Source organism: Calliphora vicina, chromosome 2 (genome assembly GCF_958450345.1).
Source record: "Calliphora vicina chromosome 2, idCalVici1.1, whole genome shotgun sequence".
Taxonomy (NCBI): Eukaryota; Metazoa; Arthropoda; class Insecta; order Diptera; family Calliphoridae; genus Calliphora; species Calliphora vicina.
In genome coordinates this window covers 64,904,973-64,924,692 of record NC_088781.1, presented here as the reverse complement: position 1 = coordinate 64,924,692, position 19,720 = coordinate 64,904,973, and positions in this window count along the sequence as shown.

The window sequence follows — 19,720 nt, the reverse complement described above, 5'->3', positions numbered from 1 at the left end:
GAGAACTGTCAAATCAGCTGTCACAGAAAACAGTTTAAATTTCTCCGATCCCAAAGAAACACCGTTTATACAATACTAAAATTGAATATAAGGTAAACTTTAGCAACTTTCTTCAAAGTACTACCCTAATATATAGTAGTTGAACTATTTTCTTCATTTATATGAGTGGATGTCCACGTGAATTTATTCGTATATACAATAATATATATTATATTTACAACTGTGCAAATAAAAATAGGAACGTGATCGTCTGAATCTCAGATATAAGACTAAAGGTAGGGTCACATACGGCTAATATTTGCCCCAAAAAGCGTAACCACTTTTTATTATCACAAATTTGTTTGACGTGTTTACTCTTACAAGTGTTTTGTAAGATCAAACAGCATCAAATAAAATAAAACTAAATTTTTTGTTTTGAATCATCCTAAGTAAAATAAGTTTTTTAAATAAATAAAAGAATTCAAATGTATTTTATTTAGTGGTTACGTCTTTTTCGTCAAATATTTGTCATGTGTGACCCTACCTTTAGGGATATGGGGATTTGATGGGGATCTAAGTAGTGTTTATAAACCGGTTTATCCGGTTTTTATCACTCGGTCAACCGGTTTTTAAAATTTGGGACTAAAATTAATAAATCTCATGTTTTTTTTTGCACATTTTTAATATTCATTGTATACACATTATTGGTCTGATTTGAATCCTAAACTGCTGATTTACAATACAAACCTCTTTAGATTAATATTTTTAAGAATTACAATGATTCTAAATAGTAGAGGACGATGAGTTTACTTAAAACAGTTTTAAAATTAAATTCCGCAGAATTCTATAAGTTTAGGCTAAATCTTACTAATGATTCATTAAAATCTTAGCGATGATTTTACCAAGCGTTAAGTTGAATTCAATGTACATACCTTCTTGCAATTAATTTGACTTCTTTATAGTGCATTTACACCTACGCCATAAACATGTTATAAGTTGTTTATGGTGATAAACTAGTTAAAGAAACTTGTTTATGCTTTTGAGATAAACTAGTTACAAACAACGAGTTTTTGCTAATGTAACTCTGTTTCTAAAATCCATGATTTGAAATAATTTTGAAATCTGGTAATAGAGTTTTATTAATTATTTGGTCTGATTTATAATGACAAATAATCACAGCTAAGAAGAAGTGCGTTTGCATCTTATAAGTCCTTTTTTGGGACTTGTAACATTTTCTATTTCATATCAGAAAGTCGAGGTGATAATAAATTTCAAAATTATCAAATACTTAATTATAAAATTGATTTAAATTTTTTGGTTAAAATTTAATCAATTACCAATAATTAAAACAAGCATTATATATTTAGTAACATATTTATACTCAATTTCATTTGACTGAGATAATAATTTTGAAATTTTTACAAAATAAATGGACTTAGCTCTTTTATATATTTATAGTTATTTAATATTAACTAAAAATTACAAATTTTAAAGATGAATATACTTTATTGGACATTTTATATTTTCTACACATATATGACGGTTAACAGGTTTAACCGGTTTTTTCGATGTCGGTTAACCGACAAACCGGTTTTTTTTAAACACTAGATGTAAGACGAATCATACACACAGAAAAAGGATTGGTTGAAAAATGGTTACAATTTTTTGATATTTTTATTTATTTAAATTTAGAAAAATTATACAGAAATGAGATAAAAAAATTTAAAAATACTTGTTAATTCTTATAAACGACCATAGTCAATCTTTAGTATTAGTAGAGGTAGTAAGCTATTGACTGAGAAATGTGCATTTACAAATACATGTTAGATAGAAAATTTTGCAAAAGATCACACAAAATTTATCAACAGACATGAATTAGATGGAAACAAAATGCATGCACCTCATGAAATAATCCGAGGTTGAATTTAGCAAAAAGAAAATCATAGACTTAGAGGTTTTTATTTAAAAAATATTTTGACTTTTTTTGATCTGTTTAAAGAAGACTTTTTGAACATTGGACTTTTTCAAAATTGTTAATACTCGATTCTTCAACTTTAGCTATTTATTAAGATAATTATTAAGATAATTTAATAAAATTTTACATATGATTCTCGTATGGTCCAAAACCGTACACTATTTATAATGATTAAAATCGATTTATGATTTTACCATAACACATACAAATGTCCTCATGTAATATTGCAAATTTAAACTGGGCCAACTCCCTGAAAAATAATCCGCATCTCTCGACAATACAATACAACAATAATTCTCAAAAATTAAAAATTTTCACTTTCCCTCATCATTATCAGTTAATACCTAACACTATTGCTCATAAGAAGAGCCTTGAAATTAAGTTAAATTTTTTACGGGTTGTCACTCCTCTTATTTTTAAAAAAAATAGTTTGTCAACATTTTTATCAATTCTAAGTTCCTAACAAAATCATTTAATTCAGTATGTGTTGTCCTGTACACGCAGAGAAAAAATATAGTTGGACATGGTTACTGTAACCATTTCAATATTGTTACAAGTTTTTTAACTATATTATAGTCACAGTAACCATTTACATGATTGTGGTAACCATAATATGGTTAACTTACGATTCACATGATTGTCTCAACCATATATATGGTTACAGTAAACATATATATGTTTGTGACAACCATTTATATGATGAAGGACTTATCATATTATGGTGCTCTCGGCTTAAGGCTTATCATAATCTGAGAACAACATATTATGATAAAATTATTCATCATAAATATGGTTGCCACAAACATATATATGTTTACTGTAACCATATATATGGTTGAGACAATCATGTGAATCGTAAGTTAACCATATTATGGTTACCACAATCATGTAAATGGTTACTGTGACTATAATATAGTTAAAAAACTATATAAATGGTTACAGTAACCATGCCCAATTGTATTTTTTCTCTGCGTGTATGACTGCACCAGTTATTTGGTATTATGGGATTGATGAAATTGAATGTGTTTTCATTCTAGTTATAGCTTTCTTCTGTTTCTAGAAACACTTTTAGGATTTCAAATATAAGCGTTTCAGGAAAAACATCCATTGATTTGCATTAATCTCATGTAGATGTTGACATTAGGTAGACGTCACAATTCAGCACAAATAAGTATCATGTAAAGTGTAAGGAAACCACTAAAGGCATTCGCCCGATACTCCCTTTAATCCTTATATGTATATCCTTGACTCATACAACTATTTCGGTTAATAAACTGTGGCCGAATTACCGCATTCGATATCGAGTAAATTCGATCGTAATTTTCTTATTTGAGATTACGGCATTCGATATCGAGCATGAAATTTAATATATTTTGTTATAATTACGATATCTAAATTATTTTTCGATACGATAGTTCATTCGATCACGAATGCGGTAATTCGGCCCCTGTTTACCTATGCTCAACCATACTATTACACTTGTTTAGGAATGTATATCGTATGAAAATATTTTGAAGCACTTAAACAGTGCTATTTTTTAATGCACTGCTGTACTGCTATTTGCAATATTTTTCATTTCACTTCATTGTTTTTGTTGTTACTCAGTACTAGATCGTACGTTCGTTGATTCGTTCCAGTTGTTGACATTTTTGTTAATGTTTCATTTCAAGATTGGGTCAACAAATATTCTGATTATGATTATTGCACATACGCGTACTTACACGTTTTTTTTCTTCTCTTTATGTGAATAATTTTTTGTTTCTATTTTGATTGCGTGCTTTTAATCTACTGATAAGAAGGTGAGGATTTTTCATAAGGCTGATAAGCTTTTATTAAAACCTACAACCTACAACAGTCAACAGCAAGGGACCAACTATATACAAAATAGAAAAGTAACAAAAAACTAACAAGCATGAGTGCGAGTATATAAAATGTTTTTTTTATTATTAACGGCAATTTATTAATGTTACAACTAAAATATTATTCGCTGATAGGAAATGTTGTAGAATTATTTGAATAAAATGTACATATTTAGAAATTCTCGTAAAATACTATAGAAGTTTGATAAATAGAGAGGAAGTGCGACTATTTTTGGAACAACTTGCCACATGCATTTCATGCTACTCGAATACAACATAAAATGGTTAATTTGAGCAACCTACTTGTATTTATAGAAAATAAATACATAAAATAGTCAAGACAAAAATTCCTTGAATTTAATCAAGACAGAGCAATTTTAACCATTAATTGAAACACAATGATTCTGGGAAATTCTCGACGGTTCCAAAAGAGCTTTTAAATTCCAAATTACAATTTATGCCACAATATGTCAACGACTAATCAAGTTGGTTCGTCTATTTTGGTTTCGTTAATCATTTGTGATTTGCCTACAGCTTCCGATTTCGGTGTTGGGTGTGCCAACTTAGCTTTCCTAGTTGCATTGAAATGAAATACTACATACTTAGTTATTTGATGGGGCCAGCACAACGCACGTTGTTTAAAGGATCATTGAGACTTTGAAATTAATTAGCCACCAGGTAGCTCTCCAGAATTTTCCCACGAAAACACGAAGCTTACATAAGCCACAGTCTAAGTGATTACGATCCAAAAAACTGCACTAGTAATTAGTTACCCAATGGGTTCATCACCAAGATCAGAACCTTGCGAGTAGAATTAAGTCGGTTTACTAAGAATCGTGTTCAACGCATTAACTTATGCATCTAGTTAGTTTTCCCAAAGCCGTACTTAGACATATCGAAACTTTATTTAGCATACTTTAAGATTATGAAGTCCCTACTGTAAAACCAAAGAGGCGATTAATTCATAGATGCCGTAGTTTTAAAATATTATATTTTTATACCCTAAACTGCCATAGTGGGGAGGGTAATGCGTTTGTGCAGATGTTTGTAACGCCCAAAAATCGCTTTCTGAGTCCGTCCGTCTGGCTGGTCAGCTGGCTGGCTGTCCATGTCTCAATTTTGAAGATATTTCGATCAAATTTGGTACATATAATTGGTTCGGCCCAAGGAACAAGCCTATTGAAACTGGCTGAAATCGATCCAATATTTCACCTAGCCCCCATACAAATATCCTTCCGAAATTGGACTTTATCGGTCATAAATGTTTAATTTATATATGTATCTCCAGAAATTCCACTCCAAATAAGTTTTATATATACAAAATTCATGTCACCAAATTTTGTTACGATCGGTCCATAATTAGTCATAGCTCCCATATAAGACCCGCTTCCGAACATCACTCAAAAATATAAATTATTGAAAATGTTGGTATACACACAAAATTCAACATAGTTAACTTTAATATAGACATAAATCACATGACCTAATTTCATGGTGATCGGTTTATAATTGGTCATAGCTCCCACATAAGGTCCACTTCCGAAAATCACTCACGAATATAAATTATTGAAATTTTAAAAGAAAAATGTTTTTGCTTTTTTACTTAGTGTAGGGTATTATAGGTCGGGCTTGACCGGCCATACTTTCTTACTTGTTTTAATTAATAAAAATTGGAAATTAAAGCATACTTAATGTGCTATTAACAAATTCAAATAATAAATTAATTATATGTATTTATATTAGTATAAATTTAATTTAAAATCTAATTTTTGTTTTACAAAATTTTATAAATGTACAAATTTTTTCAAAAAAGTCACAAAAGAGAATAGCAAATTTTTGTAATGAATAATCGTAAATACTTAAAAACACAGCTGTAAAAAAATGGAAGAACAAATTTTTTTAACCTATTAGGCATTTCTTGTTTTTCGAAAAAAACTTGAAATCAAAATAAATTTAAAGAATAAGTTAATAATATGTATTTCTATTAGTATAAATTTGTATCCAGTTTTCGCTTTCACTAAATTCAGTAAATGTAAAAATTAATCTGAAAAAATAAAAAAATCGTTGGTTTCGTTTTACCTTTTTAATAAAAAATATATTAAAATATTAGTATTATTCTGCATTCTGAAATTCACCTCAAATATCCCAATTATCATAATCTTCATCATCATCATTATTATAATCTTCTTCATCATCACCATTTTATTATAATCTTCTTCATCATCACTATAAAAAGTAAAAGTAAATGTTATCATTTACTGGTCTTGTTCAATAAATGACAACCAGAGTTGTCTGGACTTTTTTTAAATATGTATAAGCTGATTTCCTATACTTTTTTAAAATTTTTTTAAAAAAATATTAAAAATATTTACACATAATTTTTATAAAAAAAATATATTTTACTATATACTTTAATACCTGATGTTGAAGGTTCCGTTATAAAAGATTTACTTTTAATAGATTTAATATTAACAATAATCGCTTGAATTGTAAAAATTTCCAATTTTTTCACTTTTTTAAAAACAGCAATAATTTGCTAACTTTGACCGCTCACTGAAAAGAAAGTAAACAACTTAGTTGATTGATTTTTACAGCTAGTTATACAGAATTTGATCTACTGTTACCCTATACCAAAATTTATTATAAAAACTTTATTTATAAATTTCAATTAATCGCCACTTTGATACCATTTGTACCCAACGTGCGCCGCATTACATTTGGAACCCCTGTCTCACCAAAAGGTGACATTGAACTTTCTTCTAAATTCTGGTTCAGAATTCATTCAATCTGAGAAATACCCAATAGATTTCTGCACATCAAATTGTAACATAACATATACTTAGAATAAACCAATTTCATTCTAAGCTCTGCATACGCAACAAAGGAATTTTATAATAATATCTTTATTGAAAATCAATTATCAATTTCTTCTGTGTTTCGAAAAAACTCGGCAGACCACAAAAAACACGTGAGTCTGAAATCTTAGGTTACTTTTCCAATTCTTAAAGTTATGTTCTTCTAAATTTGAAAATTTTAACAAGATTTTTTTAGTTTGATATCTGTGCCAGTTTCTAACTTTCATATTAAATTTAATATAAATGCAAGTCACTAGATTTTGCACAAGTGAAACCAAAATATTAATAGATCGTATGCGCGCATTAGTTAAATAAAATTTTAACAATGGCATTTAAACTACACCATTTTTTATTGAAAATGAGAAAATCCCAAATGAAATTGAGAAAATTCCAATTGAAATTGAGAATTTCCATTTGAAATAGAGAATTTCCATTTTGAAAATGAGAAAATCCCAAATGAAATTGAGAAAATTCCAATTGAAATTGAGAATTTCCATTTGAAATAGAGAATTTCCATTTTGAAAATGAGAAAATCCCAAATGAAATTGAGAAAATTCCAATTGAAATTGAGAATTTCCATTTGAAATAGAGAATTTCCATTTGAAATTGAGAATTTCCATTTGAAATTGAGAATTTCCATTTGAAATTGAGAAAATTCCAAATGAAATTGAGAAATTCTGTTTTAAATTGAGAAAATTCCAAATGAAATTGAGAAATTCAAATTGAAATTTAGAAAAATACAAATGAAATTGGGAAAATTCTAAATAAATTATATAAATTATTTTAAACTAAAAAGAACAAAATTAACGATTATATCAGATGTGGTGGTCTGGGTAGACCGACCAATTTCACTTTATTTTGTCGTAGAAAACATGGTTGGTCTTGTGTTGGATCCCGAACAGTTCTTTTGATACTTACTTCCCGTGGCCCCGACATCCACCTGATAGGTGCAAATGGTACCGCAGGCATTATTCAAATGGATAGTCGCAGAGGTTCGTTCACTGCCGAAAGCGCAAACGAATGGGTCAAAAGTGTTGATAGAAAGAGTTGGGTAATCGGTTATCTGAACTCGTTTTGGTATGTGACAATGCCCCTTGCCACAGTCGTTTATGTGAAATTTTCGACAACTCTCCAGCAACACTTTTACCATTGAGTCCCTATTCACCAATGCTTAACCCTATTGAAATAATTTGGTCCAAAATCAAAAATAATGTGCAGTCAAAAATGAATATACCAACCGTAAATCCTCCAAATGTAGAAGAGCAGAGGATTTTATATCTTCAAGAATTAATTAACGATGCCAAGTCCTATATTGCTATGTACTGGAGATTGAAGTAAAGCTATACAACATACAACATCATTCCACCAAAGCGCTTTGGAATTGCAAGATATGCCTGTTGGTCAATAAGACTGTGTGCATGTTTTTTGTTTAATTTATATTATAATATTTATTTATGTAGAGTAAAATAAAATTTTCTCAATTTCATTTGGAATTTTCTTAATTTCAATTAGAATTTTCCCAATTTTATTTGGAATTTTCTCAATTTCAAATGGAAATTCCCAATTTCAATTGCAATTTTCTCAATTTGAAATGGAATTTTCTCAATTTGAAATGGAAATTCTCAATTTCATTTGGAATTTTCTCAATATCATGTATAATGTTCTCAATTTCAATGAAAAATGGTGTAGAGTTTCCAAAAAACCGAAGAATTTCAAAACCGCTGTTTCGGTTTTAAAAATTTAAAACCGATCGGTTTCGGTTTTATTTTGGTTTTGTAATAATAAAAAAGGAGAACTAAACCAAACTAAGGAGTACTTTATCGTTCTTAAAATGATACTTTTTTAATGTTCTATAATATTGAACCTAGAATCAGGAAATTACTTTGATTTCAAACTTGACGGGGTTCCAGTAAAATTGTTAGGCACACATAATTCTGAATGAGTTAAAATTCACCAAATGTGACTTTAGTGTTACCTTTCTTTAGCATTATCTACAATAGTGGACCCAGAATTATGATGCAGAGTGGGAATACAAAATGTGGGTATTTATGGTACTTTTTTATTCTAATAAAACGTTTCAAATCAGATAGAATCCACTTTACAATGAATTAATTAACATGGAACTAGAGACATGTTATCCTGAATTAGTATTAATTCACAAAGGGAGACCTAATAGTACTATTTCTTTCTTCCAATTGGGGTGGCGAAGCACACCTGGCCACTTTTTGCTAATAATAATGTTATATTTATTTCAAAAAAATAAAACTCTTCCACAAATAATCAAAAATCAAGAAAAATAACAATCAATGTAATGCTTGCTGTCTTTTACATAAAAAATTAGTTGAATGACAAAACGACAGTGAGCATACTGTAGATTTACTTACAAAATCAATTGAAATTACAATCAATTCAAATCAGTTGGAAATGAATTAATTCAAAATCAATTCAATTCAAATGAATTGAAAACGAATTGCAATTCATTTCAATAATCAAAAATCAAGAAAAATTACAATCAATGTAATGCTTGCTGTCTTTTACATAAAAAATTAGTTGAATGACAAAACGACAGTGATGCATACTGTAGATTTACTTAGAAAATCAATAGAAATTTCAATCAATTCAAATCAGTTGGAAATGAATTAATTCAAAATCAATTCAATTCAAATGAATTGAAAACGAATTGCAATTCATTTGAATTGATTCAAATTTCATTCAATTCATTTTTTTGTGTGAATGATTCGCGAATTAATTCGAAAATGAATGATTCATTTACAGCTCTGTTAAATAAACATTCAATTATTGAAGCAATTATTGTAATACAATTTAAAAAATTTAAGAAATCTTAGGATATTTTAACTGATTTGTTTTTAGAGAAATTAGATGAATCATTGAATAAAAAAATTAGTTTTTCATTTCTAAATTTTTAATTTTTTTACTGAAAATAAATTTCGATTTTAGGCCTTGAAAAACCGAGGTTTTGGTTTCGGTTAAAACCGAACACTAAACTCTAATTTAAACGATATTGAAATTTACAACAGTTTAAGGTATATTTTGTTGATGGCTGATCATCAGGAATATAACACAAACATGTGAGATGCCTATGACTTCCATAATCTTTCGCACTCCCAATTCACCATTCATGAATTTTTTTCAATTGTTTTGGGTGCTTCGACCTAGGCATCATTCGTGCTTGTACGGCCACAATGAAATTCAGTAAACCACTTTTTAACCATTGAAATTGATGGTGTAGAGTTTTTTTTTCGCCAAAAATAATGCTTAATTAACAGACGAAATTTACTTTTTACCAATTTCTCCTCATGTCAAGAGGTAGTCTGCTATCAATGGTTGTCAAACACAAACTAAATTTTGAAAAAAAACATTTATTTTTATCAGATTTTGCCCATTTTTAATACCAAATTTAGTATTTTGAATAAATTTGTGAAATTCTCCATCATTTTTGATTTTCCACATGGCCATTTTTGGCCCGAGTTTAAATATCTTAATGACTTAAAAAGGCGGGATTTTTTTGAAAAGTTTAGCTTTTATTTTGAAACATTTGTACAATTGCACAGATCATTAATTTAGGAACATTTGTTATTATCAGTCTCTCATCCTCACTGTTGTATACTTATATACATAGGTCAACTAAATAAAGTCTCCTGACTGGTGAGAAGGATTCATAGGGGGTCACTCTATGTTTTTTATAAGATTTTATACATTTCCATAGTAATATTTGTTGGGTGAATTATGTTAAAAACCTAGTGAGAGTGTGTAAAAAAAAGTATTGCATCATCATTATGGTGAATTTGTATATGAGCTTTTGGTCTTTGTTATTGCTGCTGATGTTACCCAGCAGTTAAGCAAGTAGTTAATGTTACCTTAGATAGTCACTAACGGCTGACTCAAATTTATACATTTTGGCTCCTTTGACATGTATGTATGTAGTATTTGTAGTTCAGACAGAAGTCAATTGGTTACTTTATATATTAAATGTAATCAAGCGTGAATACAATTGTAACTTAAGTGTCTCTATATAATCTAGACTAGTGTAATTTTAACCTTCGCTTTACCAATACCCACCCAATTTTTATGAGGTTTTTTTGATTTTTATACCCTACACCACCATAGTGGGGAGGGTATAATGCGTTTGTTCAGATGTTTGTAACGCCCAAAAATATTAGTGTAACACCCGCCTTAAAGTATACCGATCGACTTAGAATCACTTTCTGAGTCGATTAAACGATGTCCGTCCGTCTGGTACGCTGACTGGCTGTCCATGTAAACCTTGTGTGCAGAGTACAGGTCGCAATTTTGAAGATATTTCGATGAAATTTGGTACATATTATTTTTTCGGCTCAAGGACCAAGCCTATTGAAACTGGCTGAAATCGGTCCATTATTTCACCTAGCATCCATACAAATGTCCTTCCGAAATTGGACTTTATCGGTCATAAATGTTTAATTTATAAATGTATCTCAACAAATTCCGCTCCAAATAAGTTTTATATATACAAAATTCATGTCACCAAATTTTGTCACGATCGGTCCATAATTAGTCATAGCTTCCATATAGACCCGCTTCCGAAAATCACTTTAACATGCATAAATCGCTTAAAACTGTTGGTATACACACAAAATTCAACATAGTTAACTTTCATATAGACATAAATCACACGACCGAATTTCATGGGGATCGGTCCATAATTGGTCATAGTTCCCATATAAGTCCCACTTTCGAAAATCACTCAAAAATATAAAATATTGAAATTTTAAAAGAAAAATGTTTTTGCTCCTTTACTTAGTGTAGGGTATTATATGGTCGTGCTTGTCCGACCATACTTTCTTACTTGTTTAAAATTTTGTTTGTCGCTTATACAAGGTGGCGCAAAAGTAATCCTCCGATCAGAAAATGATATAAATTTTGCGATTGGCCCCTAATGTCAGTTCTGTTTTGACATTTGTGAAGTATTCACATGCGAAATACACATTAATAAACAATGTTACGCTACACTGTTCCAGAACGCGGAATATTGCTGACTATTTATTTGACCAACAATCGGTAGGTTTTTTGATCAAAAATAATCATGAGTGATGAGGCCCATTTCCATCTTAGCGGGTACGTAAATAAGCAAAATTTACGCATCTGGGGCACTGAAAATCCCCGTGTAACCCACGAAGAGCCATTACACCCGCTCAAAGTCAATGTATGGTGTGCTGTTTTCGCTGGAGGAGTCATCGGACCTTTTTTCTTCGAAGACGTCGCGGGCCAAACGGTTACTGTGAATGGTGAGCGCTACAGAGCAATGATCAACGAGTTCTTTTTGCCGCAACTTGATGAATTGGGATTGGAAAACATGTGGTTCCAACTGGACAGTGGTTCCGGTGGACGTCACACACTGCACGTGCCACAACCGATATGGTGAAGGATGCATTTCCATTTCCCTAATCTCCCGTTTTGGCGATTTGCACTGGCCAGCAAGATCGCCCGATTTGACCGCTCCAGACTTCTTTTTGTAAGGCTTTTTGAATCGCGGGTTTATGTCAACAATCCTCAGACTCTTGCAGCTCTTAAAGACAATATCCGTCAAGAATGTGAGGACCTATCGCCGGAAGTTTTGGTCAAAGTGATGGAAAATGCCATAAAAAGGGCTCATGTGACAATCAACTGTGGCGGCGGCCATTTACATGACATCATATTCTCGACTTGATGTAAAAAAAAATAAAAGGCCAAATAAAAATAATCCACAAGAAGAATCAAAGTTTTTAATTTTTTTTTAATTACAGCCAAAAAACATCGGAAGTTTACTTTTGCGCCACCTTGTATGTATAAAAGTAAACCATGTACATAAAAAAACATTTGGTAAAGCGAAGGTTAATCGTTAATTTTGTACTGCACTTTTTTGTGAGTATTTCGCATAATCTGGTTTTATACAAATTGTGTTGACATAATTCTCATACAGTTTATTTTCTTTATGCTTAAGTACACTGACATCCAATGTAACCTAGCGTGAAGTCAATTGTCTATTTAGTGTATCTAAGTAACCTAGAGTGTAGTTCTCTTTAAACGTTTATTTTGTACTGCACTTTAGAAAGTAGTTATTTTACCCATCAGAAGTAATCTATTGAAGAGTTTTCGAAGGAAGAATTATTTACAAGCAATCGGTTATTGGACTGTCTATGATATGTCTTGTGTTACAATAACTAGTCACGTAGCTCGTTGTGATACTGGTTGTCACCCTAACTGATAAGTAAAATCACTAGTTCGGGACTGTCTCCTAGAACTGCTGGGTATTTGGAAAACAACAATCCACTATTTGCCCCAACTCAGAGGAGAACAACACAGGAGAACGAATACTCGGGTTGTGCGTGTATGGGCGAGAATCGGTGTGTTATGATGGTTGTTTTTATTTATGTTTTTTTTTTTATTCTTGAATGGGCTGTTGTTTTTTTTTCGTTTGTTGCTGTTGCTTGTTTTCATTTTGAGAATTCATTTTGAATGTTTTTATGCGTTGGCAATTGTACTTGTATTGTGCGTTTTTTTATTTGCTTTGTGTTTTTGTTTAGCAAAAACTTAATTTGTTGCTGTTGTTGTTGTGTATGAATGTATGAATTTATTGATGTTGCTGTTGATTCTTTTTGGCATTTTTTTTAAGTTGCTAGTAGTGCTCCTCCATTTAGTAAGTTGTGTGTGTTTATTGGTGTTGTAGTATGAGCTTTTTAGATTTTTTCCATTCTACTGAATTTTATTGTTGTTGTAGGTTTTATTTAATTCTAAACACAATATGTGAATTTCTTTATGTTTTGCTGTATTATGATGGCAGTTTTGGTTGTTTACTTCTTTGAACTTGTTTCCCCTACTTGATGTTGTTGTTGTTGATGTTTTCGTGAATGTTGTTCTATTGTTGTTATGGTATCATGATGATTGTATGTAGGTACATATTAGTCGATGCAATAACCTAAAAGAATTAGAATTAGAAAAACATAGAAATAGAAATTAATTGTTTTATTTTATTTAATGTTGCGAATTGATGTAACTACGCAGTTATTTCAGAACTTTAAATTTTGTTTATACCTATGAACCTATAACTTTTGGGTTTTTTAGTAAAATCTTTGGTATACATTGCACAATTGAAAACATACCTACATACAGTGACGGACATTACAATAGAATCACTACCAATATTTCATTTAAAACCAGGAGCAATCATAAGGATTGGTGTGGGCCAGAAAATACCTATAAAAAAATGGCAAAATGTGTAGTGGACGGACGAAACGACCATTAATTTAATTGGTAGTGATGATAAGACATGGGTTAGACGTTCAAAAAAAGGCAAAAACCAAAAACGTTTAAACATGGTTGGGGAAATATTATTATATGGGGATGCTTTTCTTGGTATTGCGTTGGTCCAATTTATTGGATTAAAGAAAATATGGATCAGCACTTGTATGTAAATATTTTGGAGAATGTTATAAAGCCACATGCAGAATAGAATATGCCCTTAAAATGGCTCTTCCAGCAAGATAATGACCCAAAGCACACGTCAGGTCTTGCCAAAAAATGGTTTTTATATAACAAAATTCATGTTATGGAATGGCCGTCTCAATAACCAGACTTAAATCCTATGGAAAATAGTAAAAGACAAACTCGGACCTGAAAAATTGAAAAACAAGGAAGAACTTTGGCAGAAAATTCAGGAGATATGGTATGCAATTTCCCGATCTACATGCGAAAGTTTGTAAAATTCAATCCCCAAAAGATTTGATGCTGAAATCATTGATATGCAACAAAATATTAAGAAAACAACGAATTCTTATGATGATTTTTTATTTTTAATCATTTTAAGACTGATTGATTCTATTTGAATGTCGCATATTTTATTTAGTCTTTTAGATTTGACATCGTTTTTAGCATAAGAATGTGTTATTTTTTTATTTTATTTTTTTCTATTTATTGTTTACGTTATGAGCATTAATATATAATGAACAAATTTTAAATTTTGAAATGAAATTTTGTAGTTTTACCGCTTTAATCGAATTCATATGTAGTGATTCTATTGTATTGTCCGTCACTGTATGTATGTATATAAAATTCATGGGGTGTTCTCGAGATAATTGAAATTTAAAGATATACAGTATATCGTAGCCCTGAAGTTATCTTCACGTAAGTCCAAAAAAATATTTTTTGGGAAATTGAATTTAAAGTTTCAACGATTTATATAAAAAAAATTGAGTCAAAAAAAGTGGTTCGATATTTCTGTATGATGTAGTGCTTAAAATTGAAACATCGATTAGTGTAGAAATTTCCAAAATCATGGAGGAAATTTTTCATGTTTTTGCTCCAAAAAAAATTTACCATTTTGTTGTATAAGCCACATTTTACGAAATATTTATTAATTAATGGGACGTGAAAATGTACTGATAAAAACTGTGCTAATTTTTTTCTCCAAAATTATCTTCACGTATATGAGTTATACTTGCAGTATGCTAAATTAACGTATATACATATGTACATATTTAGTAATTTGTAAGCAATTAATTAAACCACCAATCTTTATTTTTGTGGTCGACCTGGAAAAGTTATGGCTAGTTCTAAAGTGTGTTTTTTTAAGCCGGATAGAACTTGAAATTGTAAAAAATTGGACAAAAAAGTAAATTTTAATCAAAAAAAAAATTTTATTCAAAATAATACATGACATTAACATTGGAAAATGATTTTGGGCATATGGTCACCACGGCTTTTTTTGACGAAGCGCATTATGGACATCAATTTTGGGCCACTTTGGCATTGAATTGATGGTATGTCACGAATAACACGAACAATGTTGGCCTCCAATGCATCAATTGTTGCAGGTTTATCAGCATAAACCAGTGACTTCACGTGGCCCTAGAGGAAATGATTGAAGATGTCAAATCGGTCGACCTTGGAGGCCAATTGACAAATCCATTTCTCGTAATCAAGTTATCGCCAAATTTTGATTTCAATAAATCGAACCACGTCTCGCTAAATGTAATTCATATTTTTAAACAAAAACTCATTGATCATGGTTCAGTAACGATCTCCATTGACCACAACGCGAGTTCCGGCTTTATTTTTGAATTTTGATGCCACCAGCATGTAAACCACGCCAAACGGTACATTTTCTGGATGTAATGAAGTTTGTAGGGTTTGTTGTGGATTGGTCTTAGTCCATATGCGGCAATATCTTAAGCTAGAATTAGCTTTCAAATCCAAAAAAAACTTGTAAAATAATACAAATCGGACCAGTAGTTACGAAGATACAGATTTATTATCACTTTTTTCGTAGGCTTATCAGCCAAGACATACAATTTTGAGTTAAAACACTCGAATCCCACTAAGCGACTAAAACCCTCTTAAAGGAATGGACTTAAGCTTTCTTTTGAGAAAAAAATTTAAAAAAGGGCCTATTTTGGGAAAAAAAAGTCACATCCCACTAAGCGACTAAAAAGGTCTTCAAACAAAAAAAATAAAAAAAGGGCTCAAAAATAGCTTGTTTTGTGTTACAAAACATTTATTTTGATAGATATGGAACTCGCATCCCATTAAGCGACCAAATAGGTCTTTAAGGAAAATATCTAAGCTTTCATTTTGAAAAAGTCAAACAAGTTTTTGATTTCGAAAAAAAAATATTAAATTTTTTTTATTTTTTTTTTAAATATTTTTTTTTCGAAAGAATGAAGAACAAGTAAGAAAGTATGGTCAGTCAAGCCCGACCATATAATACCCTACACCAAGTAAATGAGTAAAAATATTTTTCTTTTAAAATATCAATAATTTATATTCGTGAGTGATTTTCGGAAGTGGGCCTTATATGGGAGCTATGACCAATTCTGGACCAATCACCATGAAATTAGGTCGTGTGATTTATGTCTATATGAAAGTTATTTATGTTGAATTTTGTGTATATACCAAAATTTTTAAGTGATTTAAGCACGTTAAAGTGATTTTCGGAAGCGGGTCTATATGGGAGCTATGACTAATTATGGACCGATCCTAACAAAATTTGGTGACATGAATTTTGTATATATAAAACTTATTTATACATATATAAATTAAACATTTATGACCGATAAAGTCCAATTTCGAAAGGACATTTGTATGGGGTTAGGTGAAATAATGGACCGATTTCAGCCAGTTTCAATAGGCTTCGTCTTGGTCCAAAAAAATTATATGTACCAAATTTTATCGAAATATCTTCAAAATTGTGACCTGTACTCTGCGCATAAGGTTTACATGGACAGCCAACCAGCCAGACGGAAGGACGGACATCGTTTAATCGACTCAGAAAGTGATTCTAAGTCGATCGGTATACTTTAAGGTGGGTGTTTGACCAATATTTTTGGGCGTTACACGCATCTGCACAAACGCATAATACCCTCCCAACTATGGTGGTGTAGAGTATAAATAGCTATCTAAACTATTTGGGACACATTTTGCTAAGAACAATAGGTAATAAGTTACATGGATGAGAAAAAATACATGTTTGGCCAAAATGTCTAATTTTGACCCCCTATAACTCAGAGAGTTCTTGACCGATCTTGTGGAAAAAAACATTGCTGCAAATTTCATCCCAAACGGAAGACATCGATTTTAAAAATTGGTTCACTTGACATGAAATCCCCCATATGTATTTCTGTAAAATAATGCATAATGTTAAGGAGTTCCACAAATTTAATTCCCGAAATCGTCCGATTTGGCTCCAATTTTCAGCACTTAAATTTTAAACTTAGTGTCACAATATTCCGGCCGGCAACCATCAAAATTCGAACAACAATTTTTTTCCATACAACTGATTGTCACTCCAGTATTTTTTAGCTTACTGTTAAGTAAAATATGATCTCACAGTTGTATATTATGCTGCCAAAATTATTGAGATTCATGAACATAAACACATTAAAATATTCAGAGGTGATCTATAACCAATCAATCGAATTTTTACAATGACATTTGTTACCGAAACCAGATTTGTAAGAGAAATACCAGCTTTTGCCAACCAAATAAGCAAAGTTGAGATATCGCCAGTTGATATCTCTATTTTTCTAAGATTCCTAGAAGTATTCTGATACAATTAAATATAAAATATATCCTTCATGATTGGTCTTTGCTAACAAAAAGTCGACAATAGAAAATAGTACATATTATTCGTATCCTTCTATCGAGTGAATTCAATTCTTTTTAGGAGGAGCGGCTCATTTTTATTCAAAATCAATTTACTCTACAAATAAAACTTTGACTTCGTCATCTAAATATAACGAGCCGTCTTATTAAGTTTGTGACTCTCATTAAAACGAGATTTATAAATTGATGCAGAATTAAATATCATTGTGCGATTACAAGTAACATTTCCGTAACCTCTCAAAAACATTCACACACGTATTTACCTATAAATTAAACCCAACAGGTAGCAACCGACCAACCAAACAACCATTATTATTATTTTTTTGTTTTTCTCACACGCACATTTACTTCATGCTTAAGTAATGTTCTTAAGATTCTTAAGATGTTGCTGCTTGTTGTTAGTACAAGTTTTTGTAGTTGTTGTTCTAGTTACCAAAAATGGTTACCAAAACAACTAGAGAACAGCAACGCTAAACGGACAGATTGTTGTTCACAAGCGTTGGAAGCAAAATAAAATAAATTACATTCTGATTCTTTGCAGAGAATGGCAACCGGACAAAAAATAAACTTTAATACCAAAACTTTAGGCCTGAAACAACAAAAATAGAAAGAAAACAAAGTAGAAAAATGAAATAATAAAATGCGTCGCCATTAACAAAATCAAAAGAGAAACAAAAAAACCATTTTATTAAAAACAAAACACAAACATTCATCCATTCTTCCCGTCATTTGGCCAGCCACTATTCATCCGTATTGACTAGTGTTGCCAAATATCCCGCTTTTTTAGATTTTCCACATCTAATAACTACTTACTCCACATCTAGTTATTAAAGGATAGTTGATTTTGAATTAAATTATTATTAAATTTAAACAAAAAAAAATAAACATTCATTATTTGAAATATTATTTAAGCAAATAATTTATTAACCCACTTTCTTCAGGTTTAAATAAAAACCCGATTGAATCGTTCGCGAACATTTCCCTATTCGAGAGCGATTATAAAACAAAATTATATTTTCTCGTAACGACAATAGAGCTATAACCAAATTTTGGCCCTAGCACCACGCGATGGCAAATATTGTATTATTTACGATAAAATTTTTTGGGTAATTTTCGAATAATAACCTCGATATATAATAACGATTCATATTGACAGTTACATTAAATTACATTAAATTGCATTATAGCGTTTAATTTTAACAATTAGGAACGAGCCTACAATATCATTACATCACAAAACTCACCTAAAACTTGAGAATAAAGTTCTAAAAAACCATGAGTCCGTTAACATGAATCTATGAAATTTCTAAGAGGTTCTGAATTATTACACAAACATACAAGTAAGTATGTACATTAGAGTGACAATCAGTTGCATGGAATCGAGGTCAAAGTTCAGATATATGCAAAATTTGACTATTTATATGATATAAATAGGTGAAACTCGTTCCCAAATTTATTTTGGCAAATTAACCATGTATCTCCTTTGGGTCAAAATTACCCAAAAACTGTATTATCGCCAAAATTCGGAAAAAGGCAAATTTTTCAGCTTTTGTAAAAATTGTGCTACTAAATAAAAACTTTTGCAATTGAATGCAAAAGAATCGAAATGTGCTCGTAATTATCGTTGTAATGAGATATAAATGACAAAATTTGGTTAAAAAATGTTAAAGTAATTACAAATTCGCCAGACCATTAACGTGTCTCAGGCCACTTGAACATGAAATTTAGGAAAAAATTAACATATTTCGAGAAAAATTACAATAAATGCTAATTTTTATCTAAAATATATCCGTATTTACTTGTGCATGAGTTTTTGTCTTCGTAGGCTACCGTTAACCTATTCGCAGGTATGGTCAAAAAAAAATATTTTTTGAACGGCTGTTTCGAATCTCTATTTTCAAATTTTCAAAAATTTT